The sequence below is a fragment of the Castanea sativa genome, chromosome 1 (assembly GCF_040712315.1).
Source record: "Castanea sativa cultivar Marrone di Chiusa Pesio chromosome 1, ASM4071231v1".
NCBI classification, from domain to species: domain Eukaryota; kingdom Viridiplantae; phylum Streptophyta; class Magnoliopsida; order Fagales; family Fagaceae; genus Castanea; species Castanea sativa.
In genome coordinates this window covers 18,204,858-18,219,352 of record NC_134013.1, presented here as the reverse complement: position 1 = coordinate 18,219,352, position 14,495 = coordinate 18,204,858, and the positions used below count along the sequence as shown (strand labels likewise).

At 34.4% G+C, this 14,495-nt stretch overlaps 1 pseudogene; it reads left to right on the top strand.

The window, feature by feature from the left end:
• The first annotated feature begins 337 nt into the window (after positions 1–337).
• On the top strand, positions 338–10,637 carry LOC142643723 (glutamate receptor 2.8-like; annotated as a pseudogene).
• Positions 10,638–14,495: the final 3,858 nt, after the last annotated feature.

Sequence of the window (14,495 nt, the reverse complement as noted above, 5' to 3'; positions counted from 1 at the left end):
CGCGTCTATCACCGTTCATTGGTCATGAACAGTGATTTTAAGCCAATGAACATTAATTTTTGACATAAACAGTAATTTTTACATATTTAAAAATTATTTTGCTACACATTTAAAAATACTTTTTACACAGTATTTTGCCCCACGGTATTCCAACTTGTCCTTTGAACTTAGCAAATAATAATTTAAACATAAATTGTCTTACACAGCCCATAATTTATTAGTTGGTTTTTTACTTTTCAAAGATATACTGTATTTAATTAATGTGGTTTGTCCTACGTCTGACTATCTGACATTGTCCTATAAATAAGAGTAATAAGATGATAAATTTTACAAGGTATTCAAAACATAATCATGAAAATCCCTACCAGAATTGCTTTTTCATTTCTGTTCTGCTTCATTATTCTTTCTAAAAGTAATTTCTTGGCCAAAGCACAAAACACGACAACCTCTGTTAACGTGGGTGTGATTCTTGACTTCGATTCATGGACTGGGATGATGGGTCTGAGTTGCATCAACATGGCCCTCGCAGACTTCTATGCCTCCAATAGTTACTACAAGACTAGGCTAATTCTTAGCTCCAGAGACTCCAAAAGTGATGTTGTTGAAGCAGCCGCTGCAGGTAAATCTCCCTAGCTCCCTCTTATTCATCTTTGCCAGGGCGACTTCAAGATTTTTGTCCGGGTTAATAAGAAATATTGTTGGTCTTACAAGTTATAATCAAACAACCATTTATTCACTGATTCTCATTCAATTACGTAATTCATTCTTGATGTATGTTTACAATTTTTTAATTTATAAGTTTACCATTCTTTAAATATTTTATAATTTTATTGTACAGACCCACTCACATAGCCAACAACCACTACCACTCACAAGTCACAAATTCGGTCAAATAGTCAAATTGCCAAAAACGAACTCATAACTTTATATTAAAACAATGCAAACACTATTGTAGTAATAGTAAAGAGTAAAAACACAGGAAAAAAGGTAAATTTGTCAAAGACTCAAAACTCAACCCAAAACAGAAAAAATCAAGACACTATATCCCCTTGCCAGCAACCCACCCACACACACGGTCAGAGACTCAACATTCAACAACAAAAATCAAAAGACTCATCAGTTTGACTTTGACCATGTATAACCCCATTCACTTTATACTAGAGTCCTAAAAGACGCATCTCCTATAACCCCCCTCTCTCCGTGAGGACCGTGTAAATCCTTATCTCCTTATCGATGCAACTTACATACTCTATATACTTATCAAATCCATGTATAACCCCGCACACACGGTGATTCAATGAAAGAGTCTCTTCAAAAAGTATATCAAAACACTATAAGCACGCACTCTCACAGTGAAAGAAAGAGAGAAAGAGAGGACTGAAAAACCAGATCAAGCGGTGGCAAAAGGCAGATCCTTGGGGCTATGCAGATGCAGATTGTGTGTGAAGCAGAGCAGAGGCCGCCTTGGAGAGTGAAACTGAAGGAGGATAGTGGGAGAGCGGCAGGTTCTTAAGTTTTATTTGGCCTTTTTTTATTATGATTTTTCAAAATTTGATTTATGATTATGGATTTTTTATTTTTGAGATTAAAGGCCATAAATTTTCTGCTGGACTTTTTTTTTTGGGAGTTTAAGCTGGGCTTAAAAAAAATGTCAGGTTCAATACGAGGGTGTGCAAATTTGTATTGCAGGGGTGCAAAACAATTTTTAAAAAAAATATTATATATATATATATATATATATATATATATATATATATAAATTCGGGTCAGGGGGTTCATTTGAAACCCCTGACTACAGCATAGCGCCGCCCCTGATCTTTGCACTAATCTTTGGATCATCCCCCATCTGCATTGTAGACTGTAGACTGTAGGTAAGGTCTCGTGTTTGATAGCTTTCGGTTTTTGTTTTTTCAATCACTCTCTGCAGTATTTTCTTCTTACTGGATTGGAATACTTCGTAGTTGCAGCAATGGTGGGATTTAGTGATTAATAATATGATCTGCATCGTTGAACTTTCTCAACACTAGTACTAAATGAAAGACTTTACGGAAATTTGAATTAATAATTCCTTTTGTTATTCTATCTAGTATCTAGTACTTCGTAGATGATGGCTCAATTCACCATGGGAGTTCATTGAGGCTTTTGGAAGCCAAAGATGCGGTTAAACCAGAACTAGAAAATTGGAATCTATGAAGAACGTACGGCACGCTTTTTATTATTATTATTATTATTATGAAATTATTTTTTTTTTGGAGAGAAAATTATTATTATTATTTTAAGTTAGAACACGAACTTGTTAATTTATTTATTTTTATAGTCAGGCACTTGTTCATTGATTATTAAACATTAGTGTATTGGTAGTATAGCTGTCATTATGCTTTATTAAATTTGTCACGAATATTGTAACTCAACTAAATAAATAACATCTTATGGTATTTTCATCGTAAACAATCCGGGTTCAAATTAATATCTTCTCTTCCATTGCAACTATTAAATTATCAAAAAGGAAAATTTTAAAAATTGCAATTAGCCTCCTATACTTTGGAATTATAATTAGAATAACCTTTCTATCAAGTTCTATTAAGTACATGATTAACCTTTAAGTGATGTCATTTTACAAAAAGACGTATAGGTTAGTTAATGATCTCCAATTAATGAAACTAAATTGAAGGGCTACATGACGTTAACAACAATTAAAAAGTTAAGGATGTTAACTACAAATTCTAAAACTGAAAGACCAATGATAGAGATATATAGTAAAGTTGGGGATATTCGTGTAAGGGATTTTTAGACTGATATAGCTGCAGGGGCAAATCTAGGACTAGGGATGGCAATTTTTACCCGCCCCGCTTGACCCGCCTTTTCCTGCTTCGCCCCATGCGGGTTTTTTCTGCCCCACAAAGGTGATGGGCGGAGATGGGGCAAGATTTTAGACCCGCACTATAGGGTGAGGCGGGGCGGGGATGGGTTTACACTTTTTAGACCCGCCCCACCTCGCGTTAATAAGGATTAAGTTATAATTTTTTCATACTCTAAAATCCTACTATTTAAACAAAAATATCATCAGTTTATTTTATTCTACCTAACGTGGTTCTACCTCTCTTTTCTCTCAAGTAAAGTTGGAAATAAGGTACTAATTTTAACTCTCTTTTTTGTCTTTTCATTCATGATTCATATGTCTTTCTCAACTTACTTTTCATCATTAACATAATATGAGATTTTTGTATCATACTATGAGATTTTTGTTGTGACATTGTCTTGTTAAACATTTAAATAATATTATTTAGTTTTTGCTAAAAATTAGTTTGATTTGAGATGATAAATTTATTTATAATTTTAAGTATATCTTTAATATTGAAACATGTCATTTTATTTGAAAAAATGGTAATAGTTATAGAGAAAATTAACAAGAAATAAAGTTTTACGGTGTAGGGCAGGGCTTCGCGGGGCCTTAAGGGGCGGGGATGGGGCAAGAAATTTTCCCCGTCATGCGGGGTGGGGCGGGGATGGAGCAAGAAAAATCTATACGGGGTGGGGGTGAAGATCCCATCGTTCTGCCCCGCTCCGCCCTATTGCCATCCCTATCTAGGACTTCAAGTTAGGGGGCCAAAGTATAAGGAAAAAAAAAACCAAATAGGTATCTATATATAACAAACTATCAATCAAAATAAATATACAAAATCATTGTTTCTTAATACATTAAGATGGATTCATCTACCAAAAATGACAAAAAAAATACAAAATAATATTGTTTCTTAAAAGCATAAGCTATTGCAAAAAAAAAAAAAAAAAAAATCACAAACCAAAAATTACTTTTGCTACTTTAATATAGCATTTGAAATATCTCGTACAGTAATGTTTTTGATATTTAGTGTTCTAAATACTAAATATTTAGCATTATTTAGAACACCTAATGCTAGTAGTCTAATACTGGATTGATTAGGATTTTTTTTTTTAAAAGTTTTGTTTTTGTTAAGTCTTTGAGTTGAGTAATTGCTAGTTGGGCTAGGCTAATTAATAGGGAAGAGGTCTAAGCTTTTGGAAGAGGGAGGCGCAACTTTAGAAATAAAAAAAAATATAACCAATAAATATTTTTTCTTTGATTTTGAGCTTCACTATTCCTTTAAATTATTATGGTAAAATCCTATATACTCATATCACAAGGGACAAAGTTTTCCTTCAAAGAAGTTTGGAAGAATTTCTTCTAATTTACTACATGACCATTCATGATAAAATCATCAAAATATACTTTTTAAATAAGTCACATGACTCATTAAAAAGATTGTGTGACTAAAAGTATACGTTATTCTTAAGGTAATTTGCTAAACTTTTCCCATGTAAAGTTATCTATGTTGAAAAAAAAAAAAAAAAAAAAAAAGCAAAATGGGAGGATACAATCATGCAAATCATAAATCCCCAAACTTTTAATTTTGGTTCAGCCAACAACCAAAATTGGTAGGATACAATCATGCAAATCACAAATCCCCAAACTTTTAATTTTGGTTCATGCAAAACACAAAATTATGATGCATAAGCCATTTGCATTTTTTTTAGCAAGGAACCTCTTTTCCTTAATAAGGGATTTGTTTTAGCTTTGTTAATAAAAAATTTATTTTAAAAAAAATATTTTTTATTTCGTTTTAAAGGGGGTCACGGGCTACAGATTAGATCTAGGTAGCCACTTTTAGGTTTTGGGGAAACTGATTTTTAATTTTATGGGGTCAAGTGTAAATTTTTGAGTCAAAACTTTCTGATTATATGTATATTATTGCATACTAATAAAATAATTTCAAAAGTCTTACTCTATTCATAGTTCCATCACAAGTTTTTGCAATCACATGCAGTACTGATCTGTGGCGATCTTTTATTATGGCTAGAGTGTCGTGATATTTTGTCACCACCATCCTTAACTCCAGCCATCACTCAACACTCAACACTCAACACTCAACTCTATCCACTATCCCTTGCAAAATAGTAATTTGAGATGTGTGTTCAAATTAGAATCAGCAATAAATTACTACTTAAGATTTGTTGTGAAAATGTTATGGACATAGCATTTTTCTTATTCTAATCATCACTATATACGCTAGACTACACCAAAATATCTTACTTTTCATATCAACTTCAATTATTTTATTAGTAGCGGTTATGGGCAATTTCCTAAGATTAAGTGTGTATGACTCTGACTCGGTTGGGTTTGGAGTATTTTTCAACCCAACTCTAGCCCAAGTTGGAAAATCATTAATTCAACCCAATTAATGATGTTCTAAAAACTAAACCAATCATGTAGGTGTCCGATAGTTTTGAGTTAGGGTTGTTTAGTCAAATCTAATAAAATATTAGTTTAGTTTCAACTATTGTCTACTTGGTATCAACTTATTTGACTAAAACTCTACATAAACAGAGTATTCTAGAAACTAAATGAAAATTTAAAGACCCAACCCATCAACCTTTGCAAAACCAACCCAAGATGTCAACTCGAGGCACGTTAATTAGGTTGAAGGGTCGAATGCACACCCTACCTAACAACTTCAAAATTTTATTGGACCATATGCTCCAACCACATCTGTTTATTGTACTCCTAATGAGTGCATACTATTTTTGTCTACGCTTTATTTTCTTCATAACAGCGTTATATGTTTTAGGAGGAGACATTTATGGTATTTTTACAAATGTGTCTAACTAACTTCATATATTATTCCACTAAATAGTTAAACTTTTCCATTGTTTACAAAAACCTCTATGGTCCTATAAATGGTAATGGGTTGGGGCAAAGGAGGATCATCGGTGCCCCATCCCTATGCCATCTCTTTTTTGGGGTGGGGAAAACCCATGTAGGGCAATAGTGACGCAGGTTAGATTTAGGGGAGTTAAAAATGTTTTCCAATCCTAATGAGATGTTTCTAACATTGATGAGATAAAGATGAAATATACTGAGAAAGGATTACAATGAGAGTACCGAGAGAGAAAAAGACAAGTGTTTTGAGAATATTAATACAACATGTATTATATATATAATAACTCGGATATGCATAAAAAAAACTACATTATATTAATAAATTTACACATATAGTAAATAAGAGTCTGGATTTAGTAACGATGAGGTGTAAAACCCATGTTTTATACCATCCAATAAGAAATTGTTATATTAGCTTTTTACTTAAAACTAAATTCATCCTACAACACATAATAACATCTCAATAAGCTCACAATTAAGTTAGATTTTCAAATGGGTTTTAGAATTGATTGAGTGTGTTTGTGCTTAATCTTTAATATGTAATATGATGATGTGCTATGTTGGAATTAGAGTGGTAAACTTGGGTTTTTCACCACATTCTTATAGAATTTAATCTCATTAATTAATAAAATATGTGTGTGTGTGTGTGTGTGTATATATATATGTATGTATGTATGTATGTATATGTCTCTAAGTTGAATGTGTAGTTGAATGTACTTGATTTGATGTGACGGCCGTTGGCTTGATCTCAAATTGGATTAAAGGGGAATTCCTACTTTGATTTGAAGAAGTAGGAACAAGCCTTGATGAACAATGAAATTCTCGTGGACTTATAGATGACTCTCTATTTTGGTAGAGTGTTAGTAGGGTTTTCTCTCTAAGTGTCTATGATCTTTTTTTTTTTTTCTTATTCTTATGAGAAGCCCCTATTTATAGGCGACTCAATGGTCTTTAATTTGGAATTTCGTCTTAGCATTTATTGAGAGTTAATTATCAATTATGAATTTAATTTGGTCTTCCATTTAATAAGAACCCTCCATATGAGTCTTTTCTTCTGAAATTGCCACATGGCCTTTTTCATTTGATGTTGCCGCATGGCTTGATTTCATTTGCTGATTGTCCACATCATCAATTGGAAATTAATTTGATAAAAAAAAAAAAAACTTGATTATGATCAATTGGACGTCTATGGATGTATCATAAAATTTTGGTGTCTACAAAATACACACACACACACACATACATTTAGGATGAGAAGGGGTAAGATAGGGTGAGGCGAGCAAAACCCGTCTCCACCCTATCACCTTTGTAGGGCGGGTCATAAAAGTCATAACGACTATTCTTTGTACACTGCGCATAAGTGGATGGTTACCAAATTTTCCTTTTATTTCTCATTTGTTTCTAAAGCTAAACATTAGTTAGAGTTTGAATGGGTCTACAGCTTTAGACCTGATAAAAAATGCAGAAGTGCAAGCCATCATAGGGCCAGAAAATTCTACGCAAGCCAAGTTTATCATCGATCTTGGGGAGAAAGCCCAAGTGCCCATTGTAGCATTCTCAACAAGCCCTTCTCTTACTTCACTTCAAAGTCCATATTTTTTTCAAGCCGCTCAAAGTAGCTCTTCTCAAGTGAAAGCTATAAGTGAAATTGTTCAAGCCTATGGATGGAGAGAAGTCGTGCCAATCTATATTGATAATGAGTACGGACAAGGTATAATACCCTTCTTGATTGATGCCTTGCAAGAAGTTGATGCCCGTGTCCCCTATCGAAGTCTCATTCCTCCATTGGCCTCAGATGACCACATTGGTGAAGAACTTTTTAAGTTGATGACAATGCAAACTAGAGTCTTCATAGTGCACATGCCAATTGATCTTGGTTCTCGGCTTTTCACCAAGGCAAAAGAGATTGGAATGATGAGTGAAGGTTATGTTTGGATCATTACTAGTGGGATGACGGATTCCATTCGCTCGATAGAATCTTCAGCACGTGATTCAATGCAAGGGATACTTGGTGTAAAGACTTATGTTCCAAAAACAATTGAGCTTGAAAATTTTACACTTCGATGGAAAAAAAAATTCCATCAAGACAATCTAAACATTATGGATGTTGAATTGAATGTTAAGGGACTTTGGGCATATGATGCTGCTTCAGCGCTAGCCAGGGCAGTTGAGAAGGTTGGGACTACAAATTTTGGCTTTGAAAATACAACTGGTTCAAGCAACTTAACTGATCTTGGAACTATGGGGGTCTCTCTAAATGGTCCAAAACTTTGCCAAGCATTATTGGACACTAAATTTAGTGGCCTTGCTGGAAAGTTCAGTCTCCAAAATGGGCAACTACAATTATCAACTTTTCAGATAATTAATGTGAATGGTAATGGAGAAAGAGGGGTTGCATTTTGGACTCCAGAAAATGGACTCATCAGGGAATTGAACTCTACAAACAAAAGCATGTATTCCACTTTGAGAAGCAACCTAGGACCCATTATATGGCCTGGTGATTCAAGTTCTATCCCCAAAGGTTGGGAGATTCCAACAAATGGGAAGAAGTTGAAAGTAGGTGTTCCAGTGAAGGATGGTTTTTTTGAATTTGTTCAGGTGGAACATGATGCTAGCACAAACACAACAAATGTCCAAGGGTACAGCATAGACATCTTCAACGCTGTAATGAAAGCTTTACCATATAATGTTGACTACGAGTTCATTCCTTTTGCAAAGCCTAATGGTGAAAGCGCTGGTACATATAATGATATGGTGTATCAAGTATATCTTGGGGTTAGTAAAATCTTTAGCTTACTATTTTTTGTAACTAAGATTACATGTTGAGCCTTTATATTTCTATCCTTTTCCCTATAGATTTTGTTATCTATCTAAACAAGGGCACCCATGTGGTACTGAAAATTATGGAAGTAAATATTTTACTTTGACAGAACTTTGATGCTGTGGCTGGAGATACAACTATCATTTCAAATAGGACTAACTATATTGACTTCACGTTACCATACACGGAATCTGGAGTAACAATGGTAGTGCCAATCAAAGACCAGAGGAAAAATGCATGGGTGTTCTTGAAGCCATTAACTTGGGACCTTTGGATAACAATTGGGCTATTCTTTGTCTTCGTTGGTTTTGTGGTCTGGGTTCTTGAACATCGAGTAAATGAAGAATTTCGTGGGCCTCTATCACATGAGATTGGAACAAGTTTATGGTTCTCCTTCTCAACCATGGTTTTTGCACAAAGTAAGTTCCTGTCATCATTTTCTTATTTATTATAGAAATGAATGATTCAAATACTCAATAGAAGGCATTTTCTAAATGCACAATCTACATACATACACTATTTGGAGGCTTATAATAGCTTTAAAATTTTGGAATTTCCAACCTTCAGAAATAGTCAAGTAATAAACTATCTATTATCTTGCTTACCATTCCATATACAAAAATTGCTTTTAACATATAATATTATAGCCTAAGATTCCTTAAATTCAAATTTATCATGCATTAAAAAAAGTAATAGACTAATGGTATACTTGAATGATACTCAAATTTCATATTAACTTGACATCTATGATGTAACTGTCTTTTCTAAAGTCCATTTGAATTTAATTTACAGAGGAGGCTCTGTTAAGCAATTTAGCAAGGTTTGTGGTTATCATATGGGTTTTCGTGGTGCTTATTCTCACTCAAAGTTACACTGCAAGTTTGACATCACTCTTAACAGTACAACAACTACAACCAACTGTTACTGATATCAACCAACTTATTAAGAATGGGGAGTATGTGGGCTACCAAGAAGGTTCTTTTGTTTTGGGAATTCTACAAGAAATGAAATTTGACCCATCTAAGCTTCGGACATATAAATCTGTAGAAGAATGTGATGATCTTTTTTCAAAAGGTAGTGCAAATGGAGGTATAGCTGCTGCTTTTGATGACATCCCTTGTATGAAGAGTTTACTATCACAATATTGCTCCAAGTATACCATGGTTCAATCCATATATAAAAATGGTGGGTATGGCTTTGTAAGTTCTCTCTCTCTCTCTCTCTCTCTCTCTCTCTCTCTCTCTCTCTCTCTCTCTCTCTCTCTCTCTCTCTCTCATGTGTTTGTTTTGTGTAGGTGTGTAGTTTCTCATGTAGATATCTTTTATTTTAATGTCTTGTAGGTCTTCCCAAAAGGTTCCCCTTTTGTATCTGATGTTTCATGGGCAGTCTTAAATGTGACTGAAGGAAAGCAAATGAAAGAAATTGAAAAAAAATGGCTAGGGGACCAAAGTGATTGTCCAAGCTCTAACACCCAAGTTTCTTCAGGCAGTCTTAGCCTTGAAAGCTTTTGGGGCCTATTCCTCATCGTTGGCATTGCTTCCTTATCAGCTCTCATCATCTCCTTCTCCATGTTCCTTTACAAGGAGAGGCTGCAAATTTGGATCCGCTTTGATTCAAAAAACTCAATATGGAGAAGAATTTGTCATGCCTTAAGAATCTTTGACAACAAAGACCTCAGCTCGCATACTTTTAAGAACAAAGCATTGAAAGATAAAGATGACATTACTTGTGTTCACGAAATAGGTGCAAGTGATGCCTCACCAAGCACTAATTGCCCAACAAGTCCATAAGCTGTTCAGTCCACACAGAACTCGAATTTACTTTTTCAGAAGATTTAGGAACACCTTCTAGAGAATTTTTCGTTCCTAATCCACATGGTCATGCATTTCTATCTACAGGAGATAACAAGCAAATTGGTCTCCCAAATCAAAGTCAAGAGGGTCCAAGAACCCAAGAAATAGCTCTAGAAAACTGTTAAAATAAATTTCAATCTTGTAGACAATGACACATTTATCCATATAATACTTCAATTTAGGGATAGTGTTCCTCGAATAGTACTAGTGGAGGACTAAAGGCATCACACATACATAATTTTATAAACAAGCTGGAGTTTGTTCATAGATTTTGTTTTTGCTTTGGATAGATATTGATGATGCCAAAAATCGTCAGTAAGCTGAATGACCCTCACGTGCCCTAGACAAAACCTGCAAAACAAAGAAGAAGAAGACTTTACAGAGAGTACCAGTATGGTACCGGTCAAATACCCTCTGAAGGTTGTTAGAATTATGGTTAAGTGATTAAACTTACCATTTTCTAATAGCTTAAGCTTTTGGGACAATCAGTAATTTAACATGGTATCAGAGCAGGAGATCCTGTCTTCACTCTACCTCCCATTTAAAATGTTAAATTCTCACTTGTTGGGCCCCCACTTACTAAGGGGAAGTTTAGGCCCACAAGTGAGAGGGAGTGTTAGAATTATGGTTAAGTGATTAAACTTACCATTTTCTAATAGTTTAAGCTTTTGGGATAATCAGTAATTTAACAAAGGTTAAGTTAAATAACCTTTTTGTACAACTCTAGAGTACTAGAGTTTGGGTAAATTATGCGTACCTTTTTGAGAGAGGGTTTCAAGGGTTATATAGTGGTGTAGATTTCACCTTAATTTCTTGAGGAGGAAGGTCTTTCCTTATGGGGAGAACCCTCCATCAAATTTCTGGATTTTTCGGGATGGTCTTCCTTGTAGATGACTCTCAATTATGGTTGGGCGTAGGGTGCAATGTTTTTCCATATCAAGATTCTTGATGAGCACTTACAGCCACATGAGTATCGTGTGTCCCCCTTTATTAGGTCCGTCCGCTTGGGGTCCGTCCGCCTAAGGTCTGTCCATATTGAGGTTCGCTTCCTTTGGATTCGTCTACCCACGAAAATGTGTTCGTCAATCTTGTTATGTCGTCAGCCTCATAAGACCATCTAAAAATACCCTTATCAGACACAACATAATTTTAGTTATAATGTCAACTCTATGACAATTGTGCTCTTACCATCAGGCCAAACAATAATGATTTCTTCTAGATGTAAGCAGGATTCGATTGTAGAACCTCTACCTATGAACAAGATACATTATTAGTCGGACTAACTTAAATCCAATTTTAAAATTTTTTATTTAGTTGATTAAGATAATTCATGCAATTTTTATTTAGGAAACTTTTATTCTAACCTTTTTGATGCATGGACCCACTAAAGTATATCTTAAGTTATTAATTAATTCTTTTGTTTATTTACTAACCTGATAGTTCCAAATGAGCTATCTTCTCCATGTTTAATTATGCATGTCGGTCTCTTTTCCAACTCCCACGTCAATGAAAAAGTGATAAAAAAAAGTTGTTTATTCTTATCTAAATAATTGCAATTTGATTCAACATTTGATATAAGCACGGTTTTTAAGTGTAACTTTTATTATATAGCAATTTAACTTCTTTTTTTTATTCATTTTACATAGCTCATCTTTGTAAAAGAAAAAAAAAAAAAAAATTTACATGGAGTCGAGTTCCATTTACTAAGAATCATAGACCTCGGGATCAAGGTCGGTGGATTTGAGTTTGCTTCCACAAACCCCACGGGCCTCGTCTTTCTACTGATCATCGTGTACAAGCTACAACCTGTTATCATCATTTGAAGAACCAATGTTGAGAATGTGGACGTCTAACAGGTTAAAATCCAGGTCTACACGTTTGAGTCCTTTCTTTACATCATCAGCAATGTGCGCGTTATTCTCAATGAAGTGTCCATTTGGCAAGATTAATTTTGCCAACTTATTTTACTATTCAGCTTATTTTTGCTACTATTTAGGGGTCTCACTGTACTTTTTGATACTATTTATGGGTCTCACTATACTTTTTCAACTAATTTTTACCTTTATCTACAGTACTTTCAGCAAAAAGTTTTTATTTTCAACAAAATAAGCTGATCCCAAACGAACCCAAAATCGCTGCCAAAAAGTAAAAGGTGGAGCCCAGTACGTAAAATGCAGCACATGTTGAAAGGGAATTTTCCATTTTAAGGTTGGGGAATAGGGATTTCAGCTTCTTTTGCGGCTTTAGATTGAGGATGACGAGTCACAAGGGAGATGTTTGGTTACGTCGATTTCATACATGGAACACAACAATGGGCTCGAAGTAAATGATACATACACAATTTTTGGGGGAAGATTTATAACTATTTAGAAAAAATAAGATAGAATTTCAGTTACTTCTAATGAACACTTGGGTACAATTGAGAACCAAAAATTAAATAATGAATAAGTTTGGACTTGATTGAGGAAATCCCAACCTCTAGAAACCAATTAGTAAAGCTATTAATTTGTGTTCGCGAATTGGGTTCATGTCATGTCGAGTCATGAATATTCGGATATATGAGTTGACTCGAACTCGATCTATTTAGTAAATGTGTCAAGAATCCTTAACCACAACACAACTTGTTCATTAAATAGGTTGATCCAACACAACACGTTTAACTTGTTTAATTTACAAGTCATGTAAAAGTCAATACAGATGACCCTTTTAATAACTTATTTGATTAATAGGTAATACCTGACTCTTTTTTTTTTTTTTTTTTTTGAGAAAAATATACTTTCAATTAAAACAAATTAACCAAAATCGGCTAAGAGAATAGAGTTGATGTGTGGAGAAACATCTTCCATCCACACAAGAAGATTGCTAACATGTCTATTATGTCTAGCAAAGTTATGAGGGACACAATTAGCTTGTTTACGAATATGAGAAAAGCGACAGAAATTAAAAGGAGCCGTACCAAGTTTAGCCTAAAAAATAAGGTGACCATAAGAGGAAAAAGAATCATCTTCACTACAAAGAGCTTTGATGACTACCTCGAAATCGCCTTCAAAAGCAACCGAAGAGAAACAGAATTCTTGAGCAAAGTTTACAGCTTTCACAGCAGCAATGGCTTCCACCTCTACCACAGAATTGGGAAGAGGAATCTGTTCAGACGTTGAAGCTAAAACCATCCCATGTGTATCACAAACCACGACACCAACACCTGCTTTGTTGAGATCGTGGAACACAGCGCCATCAAAAATGATCTTAACCAAAAGAGGAACTGGCCTAAATAACATGTTATTAATTCTCATAGATTTAAAATTAAAATACAATTACAATAATAAATATAGTAATAAACATATAATTACAATAATAAATTAAGCAATAATAACAAAAACTAATACTTTATAAGTTAAATGGGTTCACATGTTGAAGACAAATACAACTCATTTATTAAATGGGTCAGCTATGTCGATCTTAATATGACTTGAACTCGTTTAGCTATTTATAAATGAGTTAATTATGTCGAGTTCGCAAATCGTGTTAGATTTGGGCCATTTGGCCATGTCTACCAATTTAGTAGTCTCCACAACGTTTACAATCTAAAAACATAGATGTTAAAATAAACAACTCCTCTAATGTATGACTCAACACTATTAACGTGAACATTATCCCACTTCCACATGATCTTTTATGGATCCATAGCCCCCACTTCCACATGATCTATTATGGATCCATATTCCCAAGTTCATGTGCGTGTCAGTAAAGCTTGTTGTTCCTTGCTTTTGCTTTTTCTGTTGCTGCTGCTTTTTCTTTTGTTGTTGCGTTTACTCTTTGCATCCATCATCTCCGATTGGTACGGTTGAACTAAAACGCCCTCTTGCTTCCATAAACAAGACAGTTTGAGAAGTGGTACATCTATACAAAGCGATTGTGACACTGGCTTCCTCTCTTTCTGAATCCATCGTCTCCAATCGGTGAGAATAAACAAAAATTCTTTGATCTGATAAAATTGGATCTCGGACAGTCCAATTCAGATTAGATTTTGAAGAAGAAGAAACTAGAGGGTAGTTTAATTTAAGGCCCATTGTAACTAGAACTT